Genomic DNA, 26,444 nt, shown 5'->3' on the forward strand with positions numbered 1-26,444 from the left:
ATGGAGGCAGCAAACCACATTGCCATGTAGGTACCTATGTAACAATCCTGCATGTTCTACACATGTACCCCAGAACCTAAAGTGCAATAAAATATATATATATATTTAATAAATGTAAATATAAAATATAAAATAAAATATAAAATATATTTATTTTATATATATATATAATAAATATATAAAATCAATTATATTGGCCAGTTAAGCACTATCTCTATTTACTTTCCCAAAGGGAAAACTAAGTCCTTCACTCTGACACTAACACACTGCACCTCTAGCAATCTAATCTGACCAAGGAAACTCGCTGCCAGCCTGAAATCTGCAGCAGTATCCTGCGTCCTGAGTGCTCCTAATGGCTGTCTCCTGATATCCTACTGCTCCCTGTACACACCCATCAGCTAGTGGAAGAATACCAGAGGCACCACAGTCGAGTATGTTCCTTCCCTCCGAGCTCTGGGTGTGACACTGGCCAGTACAGCAGAGTGGGAGAGTATGACAGGGCACCAAACACAAACAAGACTCCAGCATAGAGCAGCCGAGAATGGGAGACAGCTTAGGAGACCGCTAATGAGCACAGGCTAAAAGCAGGGTCCAGAGCTCAGGGGCAAACTCTGTCTTTTCTGTCTACCCATGACTGGCAATCCTAAGAAAGAAGAGGAGAGTACTCAAATCAAGCAATTTTCTTATAAACAAATTGGGAGGTAATTTTTTTTTCTTTTTTTTTTTTTTTTAAGAGGCAGGGTTTCACCATGTTGGTCAGGCTGCTCTCCAACTCCCGACCTCAGGTGATCCACCTGCCTCAGCCTCCCAGAGTGCTGGGATTACAGGCGTGAGCCACCACACCCGGCCTTGGGAGGTAATTTTAATATTAAAAAATAACACCAAAAAATCAGTAAGTCCACAGTTAAGATGCCATTCATATTTCATTTCCATAATTCCCTTACCCTCTTGATAAGGGCAAGAGAGGTGGTATACAGAACATTTCCAATCTATTGTTTTAGTATAATAATCTCATCCTCCCCACCTCTGAGAAAATACCAATAAAATTATTCTACTTACGGTCAGTCAATTCTCTGTGTAAGAGATTAGAACAAAACAATAATTACAGCAGCTGCATCAATTCTTCAAAGTACAGAAGTACAAACCCACCTCGAGATTTGAGATCAAATATAATTTGGGGTTTTCTGTGTTATTATTCAAATATTCTATTATTTTTCTGTTTTTCCTTCTGTCAGTTAGAACTTCAAACGAAAGTAAAATGCTACTTAGGGATAAAACGTAAAATAAAAGAAAATTCCTGAATCCCTCATTTCAAACTGAGGGGATGGGCCTCCAGCAAAGCTAATGGAAAATTATATACTCATAAATGGGCTGTGATAAGGGTTTACATTTGCCATCTGAAAAGAGAAAAGAAAATTCTAAAGCAAAGCCTTTATATTTCTCTTCATCAACAAAGAGGAAAAATACTGTAACATAAATATAAAATGAAACTTCCAATAATTCTGTCATTTATAGAGCAAAGGCCCTAAGTCTGAGTCTGTCTCTCTGAGAAATATTTATTAAACAACTGGAGGTTAAATCAATGAGATGACAAAAATGAACATACTGTACCCTGAAGACATGTTAGCATTTACTCCTTAGAATATAATGGCTTAGGCCAGGAGGGCATGGTGGCTCACGCCTGTAATCCCAACACTTTGGGAGGTGGAGGCGGGTGGATCACTTGAGGTCAGGAGTTTGAGGTCACCCTGGCCAACATGGTGAAACCCCGTCTCTACTAAAAATACAAAAATTAGCCAGGCGTGGTGGTAGGTGCCTGTTATCCCAGCTACTCAGGAGGCTGAGGCAGAAGAATCGCTTGAACCCAGGAGGCAGAAGTTGCAGCGAGCTGAGATTGTGCCACTGCACTCCAGTCTAGGCAACAGAGTGAGACTCTGTCTCAAAACAAAAACAAAAACAAAACCATAATGGCTCTATCAGAAAATTCCAGAAAGTTACATATACTTTTTTTTTTTAGACAGTGTCTTGCTCTGTTGCCCAGACTGGAGTACAGTGGCACAATCACAGCTCACCATAACCTCAATCTCCTGGACTCAAGCAATCCTCCTGCCTCAGCCTCCTGAGTAGCCAGTACTACAGGCACTCACCACCACATCCAGCTAATTTTTTCTTACTTTTTTTTAGTGATGGAGTTGTGCTGTGTTGCTCAGGCAAGTCTTGAACTCCTGGCCTCATGCAACCCTCTGACCTCTGCCTCCTAAAGTAGGGGAACTACAGGTGTGGGCCACCCAGCCCATATATGTTTTTGTAGACATCTTTAATTCAAGGACAAAAATCTCTTCTCAGTTCACTCCACTGCATCATTCATGAGATCTTAATATAATGCTTAAAAGTTCAGTATATTTAGAGCATTTTGAAGGCTGGTGTTAGAAAAGAGTCTCTGCATGTAAATGCTGTTATTTTATACTGTTTCCCTTTCTCTTTATATATATTAAAAAAAAAAAGTCAGGAAGTGGGCTGTCTCCATCATTACCCATAGAACCCAAAGCAGTATTAAGGGGGAAATGGATTTGAGATTCTGACTATATGGGTTTAGATATGCCCCCACTATTATTAGCTGTGTGACCTTGGGAAACAAATTTAATTTTTTGAGTCTTGGCTTCCAAATCTAAAAAATGGAAAAATAATATCTATCTTGTAGGACTGTTATAAAGACTAAATAAGATAGCAGACGTACAAGCACCCAGCATTGTGTCAGGTATGAAACAGACTCTCAATAAATGTTTGTTAGTCCCTCTTTCTGCCTTGTTACACATACCCAGTCCCCTGACACTTTATAAGGAGTTCTGCTAAACATTTTAACTACCAGCTCTATTTTCTTCAAAACAGGCACTTGGCTCTTAATAGTGACATAACAATCATGTGAAAGACTCCTGGGGCCTGACATTGTTCTGGAGAAACAAAAAAGTTCTCACGTTAGGGAACAGCACCAACTGCTTCAGGCTATGACAAGCCCCAAAACGCAAATCCCTTCCTGCATGTTTTTACGGTGTTACTTAACATCCTGAGAGCTTTGTGCTCTTCCAAGAGTCTTTTTCTCCCTGTAAGGATCAGGCACACTGCCCTCTCTTCCCTTCTTAAGAGAGGTTTTTATTCAACAAGACCACCCACTGCACTCAAATATTTGGAATCGGAAAAGGCCAGGTTGGACCATGAAGAAACTGGCAAAGTCTCAGGACTAAACAGTAAGCCCTTCTTAACCTTTTAAAATCTGGATTTCTGTGCTTGCTTTTCTTGAAAATAGCAGACTTGTTGATGTACTGGTTCAAACACATCTGTGTATTTTCCTCATCTACATTACCAAAGAACTTACCATGTAGAAGATTTGTTACTGAAGTCCTGAATCTCAGACTATGACTATAATTTAACAAGGCAGTGCTTCCCAACCTCTCTCATTTCATGGTACTGCCAGACCTTTAAAAATGGCACCTCTCACAATGATGGCAATATTTTTTGTCAACAGCAGTTCACCTAGTGAGTATTGAGAGTCTGGGTCTGAGTGAAAAGAAAAAAGAAAAAAAAAAATGGCACCGCCGGGCACAGTGGCTCCTGCCTGTAATCTCAGCACTTGAGGTGTAATCTCAGGAGGCTGAGGCAGGCAGATCACATGAGGTCAGGGGTTCGAGACCAGCCTGGCTAACATGGTGAAACCTCTTTTCTACTAAAAATACAAAAAAAATTAGCAAGGAGTGGTGGCACACACCTGTAATCCCAACTACTCAGGAGGCTGAGGCAGGAGAATCACTTGAACCTGGGAGGCGGAGGTTGCAGTGAGCCAAGATTGCACCGTTGCACTACAGCTTGGGCAACAAGAGCAAAACTCCATCTCAAAACAAAAAGAAAAGAATAGAAAAATGGCACCTCTTAGAAAGCTCTGAATTAATGGGACCTGCAAGTATTGATGATTAGTAATGGGACTGCTGGGGCTCAAAAAACAATACCCCAAAGCATGGCACTTTGACATGCTGAGGGGACTGGGTACGTGTAACAAGGCAGAAAGAGGGACTAACAGTCTCTTTGAACTAAAAGAGACTGGATGGCCCCAGAAGCAGCCTCAGAAGCCAAGTCTCCGACTCTCTCCTGCCCTCCTGTCTCCCTTCCCTCTTTCCCCTTTCAAGTCATAGAAACCAGAATTATTCTTCCTCAGGGTGGGTCACAGAAACTAGAACCCCTCACCCTCAAAGCAAGCCATAAAACCTAGAAAGGTCACTCTCTCCCTTCTAAACCCTTATTCCAGAGGGTCATATCTGGGAGGAAGGAGTGCTACACAGAGAGGCCAATAAGAATCTGAACAGAAAGGCCTTGCTGGTTTTTTCCCTCTGTTTATTGCCATTAGAACATACCCTATGTGCAGTTACATTTCTACACAACTGTCCATTCTTTATTAAACTTAAGCATAAAACAGTTTTCCCTATGTCTTGGGATCTTCATTCTGCAGGCTCCCATGTCACATAAAACTTTGATGACATATATTACGCTTTTCTCTTGTTAACCTGTCCTTGCTATCGGAGTGTCAGCTGTGACCCTTATGATGGGTGAGGAAAGGTACACTTTTTCCACCTTTACAAGGCTCAGGGCATGCCACCCCAAAATGTGCCTGGTTAGCATAAGGATTATATTATAAGAAACTTGTAAGAGAAATGCACATCTATAAAGGAAATCTCCATTTGTAAAGGTATGTCCCTCTCCGCACCAGGAAAAGAAAGATGACTAAATTACTAGAGACTCAATCAATGGAGAATACACAGACTTAAATCTGCATTAACAAACCTTACCTTTGTTTTATGGTGCCTTTCCTGGCCATCTTAGCTGAGCCTTTCCCCACTCTTTTTTTTGTTTCAGAGAATGACAGTATTTGAGCCTGAAGTTTATACCTTTGAGATCTACCCTAGAGATTTACTCACCTCTCTGGGTTATTTCTCATATATAAAGGAGGTGTATGTTATTAAACTTCCATTTGTTTTTCTCTGGCTAATTTGTATTTTTTGAAGGGTGTCCCAGATAAGAACTCATGAATGATGGCGGAGAAAATTATTTTTCCTCCCTTATATTACAAAACGTTAAAGTACAAATAAGAGTGAGAGAAAGGAATACAAAGATAAACCTATTTGCCATCTAACACAGAGGCTTTTATCACATAAACATAATTGTCTCAACTTCATGTAGCTCACGGTCAGTGTCCATACTGCCTCACAGGGCTGATTACTCTTCACTTCTGTCAGACCTCAAGGAGAAAATGGGTGTCAGAAAAACAACTAATGTTTGACTTGGGGCAGTCAGTTGTCAATGTAAGAATTACAAAACTGTAAGTCAGTGAATTAGGCATTAAAAAACTAATTCAGTGTCTTGTAACCTGCCAGGTATAGTTGTAGGCAATGAGAATTCGGCTTTAGATAACAGTGTCTGCCCTTCGGCCAGGTGTGCTGGCTCATGCCTGTAATCCCAACACTTTGAGAGGCTAAGGCAGGAGGACTGCTTGAGCCTAGGAGTAGACGACCAGCCTGGGCAATACAGTGAGACCCCACACCTAAAAAAAGTCAAAAAAATTAGCCAGGCAAGGTGGTACGCCCCTGTAGTCCCAGCTACTCAAGAGGCTGAGGTGGAAGATTGAGCCCAGGAGGTTAAGACTGTAGTGAGCTGTGATTGTGCCACTGCACTTAGTCTGGGCAACAGAGACCCTGTCTCCCACTGCTCACCAAAAAAAAAGGCAATTTAAATAGATTACATAAGGCTAGACATGGTGGCTCACACCTATAATCCCAACACTTTGGGAGGCAGGAGGATCACTTGAGGTCAGGAGTTCAAGACCAGCCTAGGCAACATAGCAAGACCTCTTCTCTACCAAAATAAATAAATAAATAAAGATCAAGAACACGTAGATTAATTCTTTCCATGTCATGAGAAAACTGTTAGCCATCTCCTAGGTAGTTTATTCAAGAGGATAAAGACAACTGAATAAATTACAGACAGAGGCTGACCCAGTTCCAATATTCAATTCTCACATTCTTGTTTAGTTGTTAGGGCTAGTGTGGCTACCTCTGTCCTTTGATAACATATAAAAACAGGATGACATCATTTACAGGGAGATCATGAAGGCCTAGACAGTATAAAATTACAAAGCACAAGACTAGAAATCAGAAGGCTGAAGTGATTGCATCTACTTCCAATTCTATCACCTAATACTCATGGGAATTTAGGTAATTCACTTAAAACTTTTGAAGCCTGACTTTCTTCATCTATTCTATCCCACTTCATAGGGTTTTAAGAAAGTTTTAAGAAGCCAATATAATAAAAGCACCTGAAAATGTTTAAAGCATTGGATAAATGCTAACTATAACTGCCTAATCAAAATGTTTATTAAAAATAAATAAACACCAATAAATGGTTAAGGGTTAAAAAAAAGTTTATAAGAAGGCTCAAATGAAAAGAGACAAGCGTAGTGACATTTAAGACCAAAATGAGTTCTTGCTCCTGTATATTAGCTGTTTTAAAACCTTTGCTTCCATTCTACTGTCCCCAGGAGCTTTGGAGGAAATGGATCCCAAAAAGTGATATCAGGGCTTAAAGAGTGCTTTTTAGTGATTTACCCTCAACCTCACAAAGCCAGATCAGAAAATTACTTTCTGAAAGGTTTTTCATTTCTTGGTATGCTAATTACTTTCAATTAAGAGACAGGAAATAAGTATGAGGTCACTTCTCTTAGCTATTAAGTCATTATTAAGCACCTTGACAATCTCTGTTCTTCTTGGAATACTGCCCTTTCGGGTATCTCTATCTTAAATTCAACTGCCTGTGGAGCAGATAGGCCAAGTAGAGTCAAAGCTGGCTGGGGCAGTATGGGGAGAGTGAGGAGTGGTGGGACTGCAGTGGTGAGCACAGTATCATCTAAAGGAATAATAACTTCTCAGCTCTAGCCTATTATTTGTAGAAAAGTGGGCCCAGTGTTGCCAGACCTTTGTTACTTCAAAAGATTACAGAAACCGCATTTTGTGACACGCACCCAATTTTATTTTGCTTATAGTTATCTAGGTCTACTACAAATGGAAGGATATCACAGCATACCACCCCAAAATATGCCACCTTTGCAGAATGATTTTTTTTTTAACTGAAGGCAACTGTCAAACAGGAGAAATGCTTTGCCTCAAAGCAGAACATAAATCTCCTTTGTGGGAGTGTCCCCACCTTTTATACAGGAAGCATACAATAACTCTTAATCACCTGAGATGACTCTAGAGTCTTATTATTATTAGTTCAGAGATAGCAAGAGAGAAATCTGCATAACAAACCTTCCTAAAACAACCCCTATATTTACCTTCCCACAATGTACCAAACCTGGAAAGCTCAAACCCCTTTTTGTCTTGTACATCTCCACAATTCGCCACTTTTTGTTAAAAATGGTACATAAGATTTCAGGCCTAACCACTTTAGATCTTCACTTTTTTTTCTATGAAGTCCTCCATATGTACATGTAATAAACCGTTTCTCCTGTTAATCTGTCTTCTGTCAGTTTAATTGGCAGGGCCCCAGACACTGAAACTGGAGGGTAGAGGGTAAAGTTTTCTTCTCTCCTACAAAAATTATAGTCCAGAATTCTCTGGCTGTGAAAGAATGAGTTATGTATTTAAAAAGTATTTACTGTTGCCAATGTATACTTTATCATTCTGATATGGGGAAGTAAATATTAAGCAAGGCCTTGTAAGCTAGAGATGGGAGAGAAGACAGTTCAGGCTGGGCAAACATAGTATGCAAAAATACTGAGGTAGAAATACGGCAGGCTGGGCACAGTGGCTCACGCCTATAATCCCAGCACTTTGGGAGGCCGAGGCCAGTGGATTACGAGGTCAAGAGATCGAGATCATCCTGGTCAACAAGGTGAAACCCTGTCTCTACTAAAAAAAAAACCAAAAATTAGCTGGGCATGGTGGTACGCGCTTGTAGTCCCAGCTACTCGGGTGGCTGAGGCAGAAGAATTGCTTGAACCCAGGAGACGGAGGTTGCAGTCAGCCGAGATCGCGCCATTGCACTCCAGCCTGGGTAACAAAAGCGAAACTCCGTCGAAAAAAAAAAAAAAAAAAGAAATATGGCCGGCATGCTGGGGGGATAAACAGACTCATTCTGCTGAAAGATAGGATTCCTTTTGAGAAGGAATAGAGCATAGGTGGGAAAAAATGTGAAAGACACTGAATTCTAGAGTTAAGATTTTTATAACCTTTAAAGGAAAAAGGCTGTAGAAAATGGAGAGCCATTCTGAGGAAGGGATTACTATATTTCATATATTGTAGAGGGTTATATGTTACCGTTCTTTCCCTTTTTTCAAAAATAGAAGATAAAGCTGAATGCTGACACATGAAACTTGAGTTCTAAAAAACATTTCCAAACGAATGCCCATTTAAGCAAACACATTATAAGTAAACTCTGTTGGCAATGTGGTGGTCAAGATTTTCAAAGCAAAAATTAAATGATCTCTAAGAGGCTATTTATTTCTAATCAATAAAAACATTTAGAATTTAAAACCTAAAGGAAAGGCTACTGGACAGTTTGGCATTTTGTCAAGTTCATCAGGCAGAGTTCTCTTCAGGCTGTCTGAAAGTTGGCAAGAAGCTGGATAGAGAAGGCTGGCCTCATAAAAGTCTTCAACCAGGTACAACAGCCCCAGAATGCACTGCCACTCATATTCATCACATGGAGATTGCATGCCTCCAGCGGCTCATGTTTCAACCTCAGAGCCATTTTTGCTTCCTTCTGCAACAAATGATTCTGGGGCTACCAATCTAGCTGATACTTTCAGTAAAAATTCCTAGAGACAAATGGCGAGGAGAATAGAGCTAGTGACCTTCAACATTACCTGCAATACTAAAATACCAAATTAAATTAACTTTGTTCTTTTAGAGAAAACATCCTAGAGGATAGAGTTGAAAAGCAATATACACATTGCTAAATAACTCGAAATTTCCTATACGGCAATGAGGGAATCATTAGTGAATTTTGCCTAGGTAAATAACACGATCCTTAAAATTTTAAGGAACACTAACCTGGTGGTAATATTCAGTAAGGCTTTAAGTGGTGAGAAAGATCAGAAGCAAGGAGACCAACATAAGCAAATGCAGAGCTGGGAATGAAGGAGCATGGTAGACCTGCAGAATAGTGAGGAGGCAAGCCTGGGCCTCACAGGGCCTAGGGACCCACCAGGAACTGTTGCTACTCTTGCAAGCATGTAGACTAATGTTTTTCTCCACTCTTCCTTTGTTTTTTGATTAACAGTTTCTCACACACCTGTCTATGGATGTGTGTGGATGTGCACTTTCCACACTGTCTTTACTTCTGCTTACCAATTCTTTTTCTTTTCTCCCGGAAAACTTCTGCAATATACAGATGGCCAATAATTACTACCCTAACTCAAATTCTATGTGACCTCTGTTTGGGTGCTCATCACCAGCTGGCAGCTTCCCTATGTCTATAAATTGAAAATCCTGAGAGGACTCTACATCTCAAACCTATTATCTCTGTCTGCGTGAAGCTCATCACATCAAACCATGAAATACTTGTTTAGTGTGTGGATAGGCCACTCCCATTCAGGGTCTCCTCTGATCTAATTAGCTGAGGCCAGTGGTAGGATTGAAAAGCTGGCATGTGCTGGGCATGGTGGCTCACGCCTATAATCCCAGCACTTTGGGAGGCTGAGGTGGGCAGATCACCAGAGGTCAGGAGTTCAAGACCAGCCCGGCCAACATGGTGAAACCCCGTTTCTACCAAAAATACACAAATTAGCTGGGCATGGTGGTGTGCACTTGTAATCCCAGCTACTCAGGAGGCTAAGGCAGGAGAATCGTTTGAACCCAGGAGGCAGAGGTTGCAGTGAGCTGAGATCGCGCCACTGCACTCCAGCCTGGGCAACAGAGCAACACTCTGCCTTAAAAAAAAAAAAAAAAAAAAAAAGAAAAGGGGGCATGTTCTACTGAGAAGGGAGGCTCAGGCATTTGGGATTCCCTCCCCCTTGTCATCCAGTGTGCATCTCAATAAAAGAGAGAGTGGGCTAGCTGGTGCCTCCTGAATCTCCTTCCTGAAAACAACAGGCTAGGCCTTGGGGAAACTCTCCAGAAGGCACTATTTTTACTTAAAACAAGATCAAACCAGAAACCTTTTCACATGTGAGTCCTAAAACTGTAAACCAACACCTTTTCACATGTGAGTCCTAAAACTATGAACCTAAGATTCTTCCACGTGTAACATCTAAAGTATAAGCCTATATAAAGGCTGCACCTCCCTTTGTTAAACGAGCTTGGCTGTTAGGCACCTATGCCACCTTGCTCCCAGCTGAAATAAATTCCTTCCTCCTGTATTCGGTGTCCCAGAGATCCTTTCCCGCAGCTTCTCCTGCTACACTACTATTCACACAACAAGGGCATAGGGAAAGTAGTGTCCTTTAGGTCAGCTGACAGGGTAGGGCAGGCAAAGATACATATTTTTTTGCTATAGCTCAGAAAGAGCAGAAAATAAAGCTACCCTGAGTAGAACATAGAGAATGTTAAAAACCAAGGATGTTAGAAGTGACGGCCATTTAACATTAGCAAACACATATAAGATTAAATGGTACTGATAGAAAAAAATTGATTATTTGACTCAACATGATGTATATGTGCCCCTTGGTCCAAGCAAAGTGCCATATATAAACACTTAGTTTTACCCAAGTGAAAACTGTTCATTTTGTGTCAGGCATAGTGGCTCACACCTGTAGTATCAGCATATTGAGAGTCCAAGGTAAAAGCATCACTTGCTGGACATGAGCTGTGCTCACACCACAGCACTCCAGCCTGGGTAACAGAGCCAGCTCCTGTCTCAAAAGAAAAAAACAGTTCATTTCTAAAGGATTTCATAGGTCTTTAAAATATAATCCCTGACATAGTTTGGATATTTGTCCCTGCCCAAATCTCAAGTTGAATTGTAGTCCCCAGTGCTGGAGGCTTGGTGCTGGCTTTGAGACAGTAAATGAGTTCTTGAGTGATCTTGTCATTTGTTTGAGATGGAATTTTGCTCTTGTCGCTGGGCTGAAGTGCAGTGGCGAGATCTTGGCTCACTGCAACCTCTGCCTCCCGGGTTCAAGCGATTCTCCTGCCTCAACCTTCCGAGCAGCTGGGATCACAGGCACCCACCAACACATCTGGCTAATTTTTGTATTTTTAGTAGAGACAGGGTTTTGCCATGATGGCCAGGCTTGTCTTGCATTCCTAACCTCTGGTGATCCACCTGCCTCAGCCTCCCAAAGTGCTGAGATTACAGGCATGAGCCACTGTGCCCAACCCCATCTGGTCATTTAAAAGTGGCAATTCCTCTCCTTCCTCTCAAAAATTAAAGTTTCAGAGATCTGATGTTCATATGATTTTCTAAGAACTTACATATTATTTAGCATTAATAACACATTTCAATACATCAAACTTAAGTTTAATAAATGCTATTTACTCACTATTATATCACTAAATAATCTGAAACCCAAAATAACCCTAAACAAAATTAGTATCAGCAAGGAAGGTGACAGACAAGCAAGGATTTCAAAAGAAATTAAAACCCAAAGCAAGCAATTAAGCCTAGATTCTGATAATCATACAAGAGATTCTTCTCTGTTTTCTTAGCATTCTTTACAACTCAATCTACTATTGTTATATACATATGCTTTCTTTACATTGCTGTTTCTTGAACCTAGAAGACATACTGTATTTTGTTTATAGTTTTATCTCTAGCACCTAGAATTGTACCTGGCATATAGCAGGCACTTCTAAATGACTGACTGACCAGCTGGCAGGAAGAACATAAGAATGGAATAAAGTGAGGAATGTGTTCATTGTTGTTGTTTTATTTTGAGGCAGAGTCTCCCTCAGCTGCCCAGGCTGGAGTGCAGTGGTGCGATCTTGGCTCACTGCAGCCTCCACCTCCTGGGGTCAAGTTATTCTCCTGCCTCAGCCTCCCAAGTAGCTGGGATTACAGGCGCCTGCCACCACACCCAGATAATTTTTGCATTTTTAGTACAGATGGGGTTTCACCATGTTGGTCAGGCTGGTCTCAAAGTCCTGACCTCAGGTGATCCACCTGCCTTGGCCTCCCAAACTGCTGGGATTACAGGCATGAGCCACCATGTCTGGGCTGTTGCTCTCTTTTAAACTTTTTGTAGAGATGGGATCTTGCTATGTTGCCCAGACTCATTGTGAGCTCCTGGCTTCAAGTGATCCTCTATGTTGGTCTTCCAAAGTGTTGGGACTGCAAATGTAAGCCACTGTGCCCAGCCTAAGAGATGCAGTGAATCTTGCTAACCCATATTACTATCCTATAACAAGCTTCATCAAAAAGTATACTGACGGGCTGGGCACTTTGGGAGGCTGAGGCGAGTGGATCCCTGGAGCTTAGGAGTACAAGAGCAACAAAGTGAGACCCTGTCTGTATAAAAAATACAAATATTAGCTGAGCATGGTAGCATGTATGTGCAGTCCCAGCTACTCAGGAGATCTCACCTCAGCTACTCTGAAGTGAGAGAATCACTTAAGCCTGGGAAGCAGAGGTTGCAGTAAGCCGAGATCATGCTACTGCACTCCAGCCTGGGTAACAAAGCCAGACCCTGTCTTGGAAAAAAAAAATACTGATGGCATACATTACAATTCTAATTACTGAGAATAATTTATTATAAATGATAGAAGGTTCCATTTCTGTTTACATTGAGGATTTCAGGAAACATGTATAAAGACAGCAACTTTTGGCCAGGCACGAAGGCTCAAGCCTGTAATCCCAGCACTTTGGGAGGCCAAGGTGGGTGGATCACCTGAAGTTGGGAGCTGAAGACCAGCCTGACCAACATGGAGAAACCCCATCTCTACTAAAAATACAAAATTAGCTGGGCACGGTGGTACATGCCTGTAATCCCAGCTACTCGGGAGGCTGAGGCAGGAGAATCACTTGAACCCAGGAGGCAGAGGTTGTGGTGAGCCGAGATTGTGCCACTGCACCCCAACCTGGGCAACAAGAATGAAACTTCATCTCAAAAAAAAAAAAAAAAAAAAAGATAGCAACTTTTTTCTGTGCTTTTATGATCTGTGAAGTAAAATTATTTGAGTCATTTTTTAGGGGTAGTACAAAGATAAACCAGGCAATTTTTGAAACTGCTCAATCGGTCTGCCCAGTGAATTATAAAATTTAACTAAAAGTTGAAAGCAAAGATGACTACATGCTAAGTTATAAAAGTGTGACTGTGTCCTATACATGGTCTACACCCAAAATAAACTCATGATAGTGTGGAAGAGATGTATATACTGTAGGGGCCAAGGGCCCTCTGAAAATTTGCTGAAAAGAATCACTCACATGGGGCAGATTAATATGAAAAAATGTAGACAATTTTATTTAACCTGCATTCACAGAAGCCTTTACATTGGAGAGACAAAGATAGAGGGGAAATTTTCCATTTTTGTGCATAGGTTCAACAAAGTATGGAAGAGGTATAGAAACATGATTGGACAAAAAGAATCTAATGCTAAAGACTCTAAAACTAATAGAGTGGAGAAACCCAGCAAGGCCTGTCTGTCTAAATTCTTCCTGGCCTCTCTGAGCATGCATTTCTTCCTTCTGGGTGTGGGACAGGACCCTCTGTGAAACCAGGGTCTTATGACCTACAGTCAAATAAGGAAGGTCAATTTCTTTATGGCCAGTTTTTACACAGAAAGGCAGAGGGAATGTAAAGAGTAATACTTTTGGTTTTATGGCTAGTTTTGGGGACAAGGAGTTCTGGTTTCTATGACCCACTTGGGGAAGAGGGATTCTAGTTGCTATAGTTAGCCTTAGGGGAGAATGGGACTGAGAGGCAGGAGAGCGGGGAGAATGGGACTGAGAGGCAGGACAGCAGGGAGCAGAAGGTCAGAGAAAAACTTCTGCTTTTGAAGCTTTCGTTTTCGGGTATTGTTTTCTGAGCCCCAGCAATACACAATGAACTACAATTTGAAGTAAACGGTCAAAGATATAATAGAAAAGGTTTAGTTCAGATAGTCCAAGTGATACAGAAAAAAGAGAAAATTTAGTTCAGGTATTTGAGTGCATATTAAGTCTGAATGAAGGAATTAAGAGTTTCATGAAGCAAATGGCATCTGTACTAGAATTTTCACAAGGAATAAAGGAATATTTTGAAGCAGAGGGAATATCAAAATAATAAAAATAGTACAGAGGGTGTTTATACAAATTTTTTAAGTCTAATCTCATGGAAGAAAGTCCAGGTGATTTACAGTCAAAGTGAGATGTTGTAAGGCATTGGGACTTTATTTCAAGTGATGGGAACATGTGATATAATAGGAAATATGTATGGTCTTTGTTTATGGTTCCTTACACACAGCTCCTAAAATCCTTGGAATCTGGTGATGAGTGTTTCTCGTACGCTAATGAGATGAGTGGTGGTGGTTGGGGGGGCGGGGCTAGATAGTTTCAAGATGGGGCTGGTAGTCAGAAAGACCAAAGCATGATTTGAGGGATTAAAAATTTCAGTCCTCCAGGCTGGCCTTCAGGGAGAGGAGAGGAGATGGAGATTGAGTTAATCACCAATGGCTAATGATTTAATCAATGGTGCCTACAAGAGAGAGACTCCATAAAAACCCTAAACAACAGGGTTTAGAGAACTTTCAAGGTGAGGAGCACATTGAGGTACGTGCTAGAAGTGTGGTGTGCCTGGAGAGGGCATGGAAGCTTTGCACTCTTCTTCCATACCTTGCCCTATGCACCTCTTCCATTTGGTTGTTCCTGAGCTGTATCCTTTATAATAAACCAGTAATGGTAAGTAAAGAACTTTACTTCATGTGCTATTCCAGCATATTATCGAACTGGGGGTAGGGATCATGAGAATACCCAATTTGTAGCTAAAGTGTGGGTAATCTCTGGGGACTTCCTTTCTTTCTTTCTCTCTCTCTCTCTCTCTCTCTCTCTCTCTCTCTCTCTCTCTCTGGAGAGTCTTGTCCTGTCACCCAGACTGGAGGGCAGTGGTACAATCAGGGATCGCTGCAGCCTAGACCTTCTGAGCTCAAGTGATTCTCCTGCCGCAGCCTCCTGAATAGCTAGAACTACGGATATGTGCCACTATGCTCAGCTAATTTTTAATTTTTTATGACAGAGTCTTGCTGTCGCCCAGGCTGGAGTGCAGTGCTACAACCTCGGGTCACTGCAACCTCCACCTCCCAGGTTAAAGCAATTTTCCTACCTCAGCATCCCAAGTAGCTGGGATTACAGGCACTCATTACTACGCCTAGCTAATTTTTGCATTTTTAGTAGAGATGGGGTTTCACCACGTTGGCCAAGCTGGTATTGAACTCCTGACCTCAGGTGTTCCACCCACCTTGGTCTCCCAAAGTGTTAGTATTACAGGCATGAGCCACCTTGCCTGGCCTAAGTTTTTAAATTTTTTGTAGAGATGAGGTCTTGCTATGTTGCCCAGGCTTTGTGGAGGAAAATCTGCATCTGTAAAGAATCTCTATTAACATATCTAGATCTTTTTCTTCCAGGCCCTCCCAATCCTGAAGAGAAAAGCTAAATGTCTAGTACTTTTTAAAGATCTGAATAGGAAACATTTGTCATCTATTATCTCTAAGGGCAGCCGCTATAAGGCTTCAAAGGAAACTTCGTCTCCACAATTTTTTATCTTAACCTGAACATTTCCCAGGTCTTTAAAAAACTCAACCAATGGTCAAAAAATGTTTAAATTTACCTATACATTGCAACACTCCCCACCCCCTGGTTTGAGTTATCCTGCCTTTCTGAACCAAACTAATGTTATTTCTTAAATTTATTTGATTGATGTTTCATGCCTCCCTAAAATACATAAAACCAAACTGTACCCAAACCACCTTGGGCACATGTTCTCAGGACCTCCTCAGGGCTGTGTCACAGGTCACGGTCACTCATATTTAGCTCAGAATAAATCTCTTCAAATATTTTACAGTGTTTGACTCTTTTCGTCGACAGTAATCTGGTGCTCAAACACATGGGGCCACAAAGAAGACTGAGGACCCTGAAGGAGTTACCTGAAACCTGAGCTAAGGTACCAGCAAGGACCCACTGAAGTCTCACCGAGTCCTAGGCTTCTCCAGTGAAACTGGTAAGTCCGCCTGAGTCCTGGACCTCCCATTTTGGTTGATGGTCCTTGATTTATCTGAGCTGTTTTTTTTTTTCTCTTTTTTCTCCTAGGAAGTTGGTTAAAATCTTGATTTTAGTTTCAGAGGTGCATTCAAAACAGTTTCTCCATTGCCATTTCTCTCAAAATTAATCTCAATTGGTTTGTCTGTATGCACTTTGTGTGAGGAACTGAACTGTTATTTTTCATAAGTAAATGAGATATTGAGTTCTTCAGTACTGGAAAGGACGTTCTGCTCCTCCCAGTCGAAAGGTGCCCCTGGGTGACCAGGGGCCTCATGGGAGTGTCTGGGGGGTTGGCCCTCTGCAACGTGCAGTGGCCCTACAGGAAACTCCCCAACAAATATTAATTTAAAAAGGCTTGTCCAGGAAATGCATGTAAGGGCTGATCACCCAGTGTTTTGAGAGTTCTCAGAGGTGACAGACCTCTGAAGAGAGAAATTGAGACACATAAGAGGGTAGAAACAACTCAGTGATGACACACTGTGGAGTGCTGCCCGTAAGTGGCACATGCCACCACAGAAAAGCCTTAAGCTATTAGCTGGGCATGGTGGCGCGTGCCTGTAATCCTAGCTACTGAGGAGGTTGAGGCAGGAGAATTGCCTGAACCCAGGAGGCGGAGGTTGCGGTAAGCCGAGATCGCGCCATTGCACTCCAGCCTGGGTAACAAGAGTGAAACTCCGTCTCAAAAAAAAAAAAGAAAAGCATTAAGCCACAGGTCAGTTGCTCTTGAAAAAAAAGGAGAGATGGAAAATAAACCGGCCAAAAGAGAGGAAAGACAAGGAGAGTGGTCCCCTACAGACACCGCAACTGGGCTTATGTTTAATAACTATGGTGCCTTGACTTGCAAGTATTTATGTAAATAGGAAGATCTTACTAAAGTTAACTTAGGTCTAAGGTTTCCAAAATGGGGAACTTCTGATATCCCTAACCTGGTTTTCTTGCACACTAGATTAGAAAAATTAGGCCCCCAAATGAAAGAAAATGAATGGGAATCTTACTTAGCTGGCACCTAGAATCATCAAAAAGAGGAAATGATAAGCTTGCCTCCCTCCAGGAAGTTAATAAAAAAAATGTTTGAAACTGTCTCAGAATTAAAGAAATTAGTAGAAGCCACTTCTGAAATCAGGAAGGCTCCAGAAACTGTCTCCCCTTCTGCTCCTCCTGACCTTCTGCTCTCTGAACTTCCTTGTCTGGACAATTTCATTTTTCCTTCTCCTTCCCCTATTCCCTTGCTTCAAGTAAGAGGGGGTCAGAAATAGTTGGATAAAATAATACAGTAGTTGCTCCTTTTAGGGTAAAACCCACAGGCAGAGGAGATCCTAACATAACGTATACCCCCGGACCAAACCAGAGTTAAAGGCCCTGGTACCTGAATTCCCCAATCTGGCTGACGATCCCTTTGGGTTTTCTAAGGAATTCCAATTAATGCTTAAAACTTATGATCGAGGGTTCTCTGACCTATATCAGCTGGTTGAGTTGCTGGTCCCCAAAACAAAGCTGAAGAATGATTTAGAGTAGCAGATTGTAAACAGCCTTTAGAAGATTTTGACAAAATAGATGCAACTGGAAGAGAGAAATGCAGAGAGCTTTGCAATTGCCTCTGTGAAAATGTACCATAGATATTCCCCAAGGTTATAGATTGGGCAAAGGTGAAACAACGTAAAATATGCCCAAACAAAATCATGCCTGACTTTTATATCAGGTTTGAAAGGACATTCAAACAGTTTTTAGGAATACCTCCTGAAAAGTAAGTGACACCTTACTAAATTCTGGGTTTATGTAAGTTTAGACAAGGAGTTAGCAGCCCTAATAAAGAGGAATAATGTGGCTTGGGCTTCTTTGCCCACCAGCCACCTAGTCACCCTAGCTGACCATTGTCACAAACAATCCTTAAGAAAAAAAAGACCGGCTGAGCATGGTGGCTCACACCTGTAATCCCAGCACTTTGGGAGGCTGAGGCGGACAAATCACGAGGTCAGGAGTTCTAGACCAGCCTGACCAACATAGTGAAACCTCATCTCTACTAAAAATACAAAAATTGGCCAGCTGTGGTGGCACATGCCTGTAATCCCAGCTACTCAGGAGGCTGAGGCAGGAGACTCGCTTGGACCCAGGAGGCAGAGGTTGCAGTGAGCCAAGATCACGCCACTTCACTCCAGCCTGGGCAAGAGCAGTGGTTCATGCCTGTATTCCCTGCACTTTGGGAGCTCAGGAGTTTGAGACGAGCCTGGCTAATATGGTGAAACCCTGTCTCTACTAAAATTTACAAAATTCAGCTAGGTGTGGTGACACATGCCTGTAATCCCAGCTACTCCAGAGACTAAGGCAGGAGAATCTCGCTTGAACCAGGGAGGAAGAGGTTGCAGTAAGCTGAGATCATGCCACTTCACTCCATCCTAGGCAACAAAGTGAGACCCTGTCAAAAGAAAGAAAGAGAGAACCAGAGAGAGAGGGGAGGGAAAGGGGAGGGGGAGGGGGAGAGAGAGAGAGAGAGAGAGAGAGAGGAGAGAGGGGAGGGGGGGAGAGAGAGAGGGAGGAGGGAGGGGAGAGAGAGAGAGGGGGAGAGAGGGAGGGGAGGGAAGGGGGGAGAGAGGGAGAGAAAGAAGAAAGAAAGAAAGAGAAAAGAAAGAGAGAGAGAGAGAGAAAGAAAGAAAGAAAGAAAGAAAGAAAGAAAGAAAGAAAGAAAGAAAGAGAAGGAAAGAAAGAAAAGGAAAGAAAGAAAAGGAAAGAAAGAAAAGGAAAGAAAGGGAAGGAAGGAAGGAAGGAAGGGAGGAAGGGAGGGAGGGAGGAAGGGAGGGAGGGAGGGAAAGAGAGAAAGAAAGAGTCTCTAAAATTATGAGTTTATAACTAAAACAATTTAACAAACAAGTTGGAAGTTTGCAAGGGTCCCATGGAATAACACAAAATTGCCATTTGAAAACTGACAGCTAATATGGACCTCAGGGATAGATTAGCCAGTGACCCAAAGTCCTTTCAAGTACAGAAATTGTATTGAGACTACAGCTAAATAAATTTGAACAGTAAATATAATTTTTCTACTTTTCCTCTTTATAAGCTTATTTGTAAACTCAAAGCTGAGCAGAAGTGACTTTACTCTCTCAAGTTTGATACTGAGCTGACTGTTCCCTTACCCCTCACTCTTCCCCTTCTCATTCCTAAGGCCACAGTGCACAACTTAGGTTATTTTTGCTTCTGAATTTGAATGAAAAACTTAATGTTTTGGTTTTTTTTCTCTTGCAAGACACTTTTTATCACTTTGTTTAAATATAAGTGTCCCCTTATGCTTTTGAAATACATTTCCTTTTTAAAAACAAAAAAAAAAAACATGGTGGCAATCACAGACCAAGTGGTTATTTCAGTCAACAGTTAGATCCAGTTGCAAGGGGGCACCCTTCTTGAATGAGAGCTATATCAGCTGCAGCCACCTTATACAAAAACATTGAAGAATTTGTCATAGGGTCCCCTCTATCTATGCCCCCGACTCTGAAATTTCTTCTAAGCTCTCACTACACTCAATACTCTTCTGGTAGCCGCTTCACCTCTTATAAAGTACTCCTGCCTTCTGCCCTCAACATCATTTTGAAGCACTGTAACACTGTTAACCCTGCTACCTGGCTCCCCCTTCCAGGGGAATAACAAAAGGAAGAGGAACAGGACTGCAGTCTACTAACTAGTATCTTACTCTCCCCTAGGGAAGATTGGCAGGAAACTCCCTTTTAGAATGCTGAATTAATTTGGTTCATGAATGGTTCTTATTTAAGGGGCAACCTGGGCATTACCGGGCAGGATACGCCATCACTTCTATAACAAACATAATTGAAAGTGCCCGACTCTAAGGAGTAAAATCAGCCCAGATGGCTGAATTAATGGCACTAACTAGAGCTTATAAATTAAGCTAAAGGAAAAGTGGCAAATATATATACCGACAGCTGATATGCTTTCGAAGTAGCCCATGATTTTGGCATGCTATGCAAACAGACAGGATTTCTTACCTCATCTGGACAGCCCACATGAAATGGGCACCAAGTCTCAGAGTTACTAGAGGCAATTCAGATGCCAAAGCAACTTGCAATCATAAAAATTCCTGGACACTCAAAGGACAATACTAAAAAAGCAAAACAAAATAATCTAGGTGATGCTGCAGCAAATAATGCTGCCTTAGGAAAGATGGCCTGTCCTGTATGGGAATGTACTTTTTGTCCTACAAATACCCTAACATTCTTTTACAATATCAATAAGCATCTACCCCTGAAGAGAAACAGAAAAGAGGCATGTTTGACCCATGTAAGAAATTATGGGTAGGGCCTAACAAAGAAACCATCGTTCCCATAGGTGCGCAATTGCCTTTCCTTCAGTTTATTCACGAAACGAGTCAGTGAGCCCATGAAAAAAAGAGAATCATGGGGAAAACAATACTTTTGGAAACCATCCGCCATGGAGGCCTGAAAGGTATACTCCTGATGTATTGTATGCCCAAAACATAACTCTAGCAAGCCCTTACAAGGCTCCCAAGGTCATTTTCCTTTGCCAATAGAACCTTCTGAAGCATAGCAGTTGGATTTTATCCAGATGCAGCCATTGCAAATTTTCAAATATGTGCTGGTCTTAGTTTGTATGTTTTCTCATTGGGTAGAAGCATTTCCTTGTTGGAGGGTTACCACCTTAACAGCAGGGAAAATTTTGTTAGAGAGAATCATTCCAGTTTGGGGAATTCCTTCTGAACTGCACCGTGATCTTGGGACCTATTTTACTGGACAAGTTGTTCAATCCATTTGTAAAATCTGGCCTATACTACAACATTTCCATTGGGTCTACCATCCCCAAACCACTGGGTTGGTGGAATGAACAAATAGCACAATAAAAACTCAATTAGCTAAGTTGACAGAGGCTTTTAACCTCCCATGGCCAAATGCCCTCCAACTAGTCTTGCTTAATCTTAGATCCACTTCTTTTCAAAAACATTGTTTATTGCCCATGAAATCATAACAGAGACCTATGAGGCTGGCTAAGGGCTTATACAAACCAGCCTTACTCAAAGGGGAAATACTACAGTATTGTCAAGGGCTCCTCAAAACCTTAACAAATAAAACAATGCTGGTAACAGAATCTTTCCACATTGAGCTCCCAGGGGCTGATGACCCCAAAGACCACGGATGACAGCCAGGTGACTTTGTATATTGGACAAAAGATACCAACTGAAGGATTCCCTACAACCTTGCTGGAAAGGACCTTATCAGGGGCTTTTAATCAACTCTCGAGCTGCAAAGTTAAAGGAAGTTGCTTCTTGGATTCACATTTCACACCTAAAACGAGCACTTGACCACGTTCCTGACCGCCTCTAGACTTCTGAACTGGTCTCTGACACCCACCTGCAAATCAAGAGAACACTGGAGGCTCAGCCAGTCTCTAGGACTACAATGAAAGCAGACATACTTCCAGAGACGCTGGACCAGGCCAGTCCTCATGAACCCTAAAATTAACTCTCATTCTTTCCTTGCTATAGAATATTGCTAAAACCCTGAATGTTTTAACAGAGATCCCTAAAAAGCTGTTTGGGATCTATGCAATCTTCCTTGGTATAACTTTCTAAATGGATGTGGCTATACATTTCCTTGCTAAAGGAAAATGTTTTACTTGTTCATTCTCATTCCCACAATCTCCTCTGTCTGCCTACCCCGCACTCCTTCTCTCTTCAAACCTGAACATTTCTCCTGGTCCCCTGCTAACCTCAGCAATCTTTCTGAAGGCAAAGCCCACATCATTTGGTATGATATAGATCAGGATGCAATGAAGAGTGTTATATGGAACAGCACCATTCTAAACATTTCCCGAAGTACCCCCTTTTTAGGGTACTTCTACTATAGAGCTACAACCAAATATGACACCCTGAAGGAATATTTACCTAACAATGCCTCAGGACAATCACTGAGGGGGTCTAACCAGGTAGAACACTGCATAACAATAGATACTGGGGATTATCGGCTGAGACAACTGCCTGGATACAATGGGAAAAATCTAGCTGCGGCCTGTATAAACTGCCACAGCACAGCCTGCCCGAATAACCACCAGCCCCGTGCTTGTGGCTGGATGCTTCTATCCGGCAACAATCACACTGACACTGCCATTAAAGAACTAATTATGGTCAACTGGTAGACAGAGATTCCTGACAGCACAAATTCCACCCTAAGACCAGGGCGCCTCTGGGAAGCCTTATGGAATACCCAGACCAGGGCATACTTAGGTGTAACCTCCACTCACCTAACAATTGTTTGGGATACCCAGAGGTTCTGGATTGACTCCATTTAACCAAATTGTACAAATGCCATCAGTATACAATGGCAACAGCATTCCTGGTGGATATACCAAAACTGGCCACCCAGAAAACTAAAATGTGACCTCACTAGAGGAGTTGGAGCTGGGCTAGGCATATTGGAGCAAGCTGAGTTCATGACTAACGAAGAGAGACATTCTTTAGAAAAAAATTTCCTATCAAAAATAGGCCACATTGAAGGAATGCTATTTCAGGAAGAGGGAAAAGGATGGGAAGCTGCTTTAAAAGATAATGCAGCACTCATCGAATGGATAGAAGAAACCAGACAAACCATGAAAACATACTCCCAAACCCAAAGATGGGGACAAGCATGTACTCTTACTCAACAGGGGCTCATGTCTATTTTACTACAAATGGAATCTGAGGTGGCTATGAAGCAATGGCCTACTATCCTCAATACTGAGGCACAATCCAAGCACCTGTGGAAAACATATGGTCCACCAAACTTATGGAGAATTTTGGATGGTAAATGTGACTTTAAACATTGTATTCTCAGAGCACAGGCACCGAAGTTAAATGAGGTTCAAAGTTACTTTGTCGTTCAACTGGCAGGCATTGGGACTATTATAAACAACACAAGAATACTTCCCATGGGAAATAGGTGGGCTATTTTAGCTGGTAATAACACATGGCATCCCATCTCCCTTTCAGATTGTGAAAACAGAAAAGGAGAATGGCTACGCCCTCAAACTACTTGGAACCCTGATTTTTCCCAAACTTGGCCTCTAATATCCACCCCTATGGGACATAATATCTGGTATATGGGGAAGACCACTTCTGTTGGGAGGGACAAAAAAACAACACTGTAGAATTATATGACTTCTTTTGTGACAAAACCTCCTTTTCTCTTCCAAATACCAGCATATGGTGCAATACAAAAGTGGTGGGAAAAATAGATTTGCCCACTGTTAACAAGTCCTATGACAATTTAGACATCGAGGACCAGGAGTTCCTTGCATCTGATTTATACCCTCCTCAGGATGTTTTATCTATGGAGACAAATTGGCCAGAAGAGAGGTTAAATTTATTGGATTCTGATTTAGTGTCAGTCCTATAATCCTCAAATAAGATTTATCATAAGGTTCAAATGACCTTTGATAAGGAGGGTAAACACATTGTGAGTCTGATCAAAGAATATGGTAATGCATGCAGTGGCTTTTTTGGCTGGTTAGGTTGTTTACTACCCTCTGACTCTACCTACAACCTTCCTAGACACCTAATCTTTGCTACCTTTATGGTATTTGTCACAGTATTAGGATTATATACCTCTTATAAATGTTATGCTAGATTCAGCAAAAGGAAAAGGCAAAATTACAGAACCAGATTATGATAGCTCACAAAATAGGTATGACCTGGGATTTTTTTTTTTTAGACTAAACCCAGGCCTGATTCCATCTCACCCCTTAAAAAATTATATCAGGTCAGACTGTGTCCCCTCCCAATGATCCAAATCACAGATATTTAAAACTATTGCCACCAAATCAGACTACTCTAGGAATGATTCTTCCTAGTGCCGTGGGACCTCACCAAATGACCAAATCAGACAACTCTAGAAATGAGCCTCCCTAGTGCTGTGGAACCTGCCACCGTTTGTTGGCCTGCATATGCATTTTGTGGAATGCTTTTTGGCCAAGAGGAGGAACTGAAGACTAAGCTCTGGCTTTTTAATCTTGCCCAAACTCCTATCAGAGGAGTCTGGGGAATCATGCCTTACAAACCATAAATTCTCATTAGATGGGTTTATTTACCCCTATATATCGTGACTTACTTTCCAACCTGACTCTGGCATAACATTGTGAGACAGGAAAAAAGTCAAAATATTTAACCCCAAAACATGTTTCTCTGCCATACCTTGAAAACGGCCCTGCAGGCCAGGCACAGTGGCTCACGCCTGTAATCCCAGCAACCTTGGGAGGCCTAGGCAGGTGGATTACCTGAGATCAGGAGTTCGAGACCAGCCTGGCCAACATGGCAAAACCCTGTCTTTACTAAAAATACAAAAATTAGCTGGGCGTGGTGGCAAGTGTCTGTAATCCCAGCTGCTCAGGAGGCTGAGGCAGGAGGATCGCTTGAACCTGGGAGGAAGAGGTTGTAATGAGCCAAGATCATGCCACTGCACTCCAGTCTGGGCAACAGAGTGAGACTCTGTCTCAAAAAAAAAAAAAAAAAAAAAAAAAAAAAAAAAAAAAAAAAAAAAAAAAAAAAAAAAAAAAAAAGGAAAAAGAAAAGAAAATGGCCCTGCAAAGCTGTCCTTTGTGAGGGAAAATTTGCATCTGTAAAGAATCTCTGTTAACATAGCTAGATCTTTTTCTTCCAAGCCCTCCCAATCCTGAAGAGATTAGCTAAAAGTCTAATACCTTTTAAAGAGATGAATAGGAAACATTCAGCCACTGTAAGAATTCAAAGGAACCCTGATCTCCACAATCTTTTATCTAAACATTTCCTTTCTATCATCCCAGGTCTTTAGATAAACTTAGCCAATTGTCAACAAGAAAATGTTTAAATTTACCTATACCCTGCAACCCTCCCACCCTCCTGGTTTGAGTATTTGATTGATGTCTCATACTTTCCTAAAACACATAAAACCAAGCTGTGCCCCAACCACCTTGGGCACATGTTCTCAGGACCTCCTGAGGGCTGTGTCACAGACCATGGTCACTCATATTTGGCTCAGAATAAATCTCTTCAAATATTTTACAGTGTTTGACTCTTTTTGTCAATACCCTTAAAAAGGAATCAAATGGTCAGGTATATATTTTAAAAAGCAACATGAAGTACTAGAGGTAACTGATTAGAAACCAGGAAAAGAGGACTTGATCTAGGGTAGTGGCCCTGGAAGTAAATGGATAGGTACACAAAATACTGCAGACATATAGGACTAGGTAACCAAGCTGACTGTAGATGAGGGAGAGAAAGGTAATGATGACTACTTTTATTTCCAGCCTGGGTTAGAAGTTTGATGGCAATGCCATTAACTGAAATGAGAAATGAGAGGAAAAAACATATCTGAAGTAAAAACGTCATATTGAGCTGAAGTGCCTACAGTACATTTATGCAGCAGTGCTTACAATGCAGTTAAAACATGTAGATCTGAGTTTTTGAGAAAAAGGGAGAGCTAAAGACATGAATTTGGAAGCAGCTCACAAAGAACTAAAAGCAAAGACAGTGGGAGGTGGAGGGTGGATATGATTTTCAAGTGATGCACAGAGAAGAAAGCTAAGGCTGGAAGTGTATTTTTAAGACAAGTAATGAAGCACTGAGGAAGATATCGACGAAGGAGACAGAAAAAAAGAAAGGAAGGCAGAACAGGAGAGAGCAGTGTCAAAGTCAAAGGAGAAAGGAGAGGCCAAAGTTTCAAATATAAGTGAATCGAAATGAGAAATAAAAGACGATGTGGACTCCAGTAGTTAAAATGTTATTCATGACTTTGCCAGAACAGTTTAAGAAAAACAGTGCGAGGAAGAAAATGTTTACCCCTGACTCAGGATTAATGTGAAGTGAAAAAGTAGAGACAGTGAGTATAGACTACATTTTAAGGAATTTTGAGGTTAAGGCAAAGGGTCTCCAATTCCTCATTAGAAAACACAGATATTAACCCCCTACTAAGATATGGTGGATGCATCAGAAGGAATTTTTATGAAATTTATCAAGGTTTTTAATGAGGAAAACACCTTTATCTCAGAAGAGAAAAACACTGGGTCCTGTTTTTCTACAAGTATGCCAAGTTGAGTTTTCTAATATAAGGATTTGTTATCTATCCTCCATTTGCATTTAGCCCTTTCTTTGATAAATCCTGAAGCAGCCATGACCCTGACTCTAATTCCAAATCATTAAAACTTTAGGGTATGTGAACAAAAATTATTAAGAATCTCAAAAAGACCAACATATATTATCATTCAATAATTTT

At 41.5% G+C, this 26,444-nt stretch overlaps 1 protein-coding gene and 1 non-coding gene across 4 annotated transcripts in view; one reads left to right on the plus strand and one right to left on the minus strand.

Moving 5' to 3' along the window:
- Positions 1-26,444, minus strand: part of COMMD1 (copper metabolism domain containing 1) — a 231,129-nt gene that overhangs the window by 25,738 nt on the left and 178,947 nt on the right. The gene's annotated exons all lie outside the window — the stretch shown is intronic.
- Positions 3,493-3,563, plus strand: LOC119470156. Its single transcript, XR_005199031.1, has one exon. It is a non-coding gene; the product is annotated as a small nucleolar RNA SNORD56 (small nucleolar RNA).

Source organism: Cebus imitator, unplaced genomic scaffold (assembly GCF_001604975.1).
Source record: "Cebus imitator isolate Cc_AM_T3 unplaced genomic scaffold, Cebus_imitator-1.0 Scaffold23, whole genome shotgun sequence".
Classification (NCBI taxonomy): Eukaryota; Metazoa; Chordata; class Mammalia; order Primates; family Cebidae; genus Cebus; species Cebus imitator.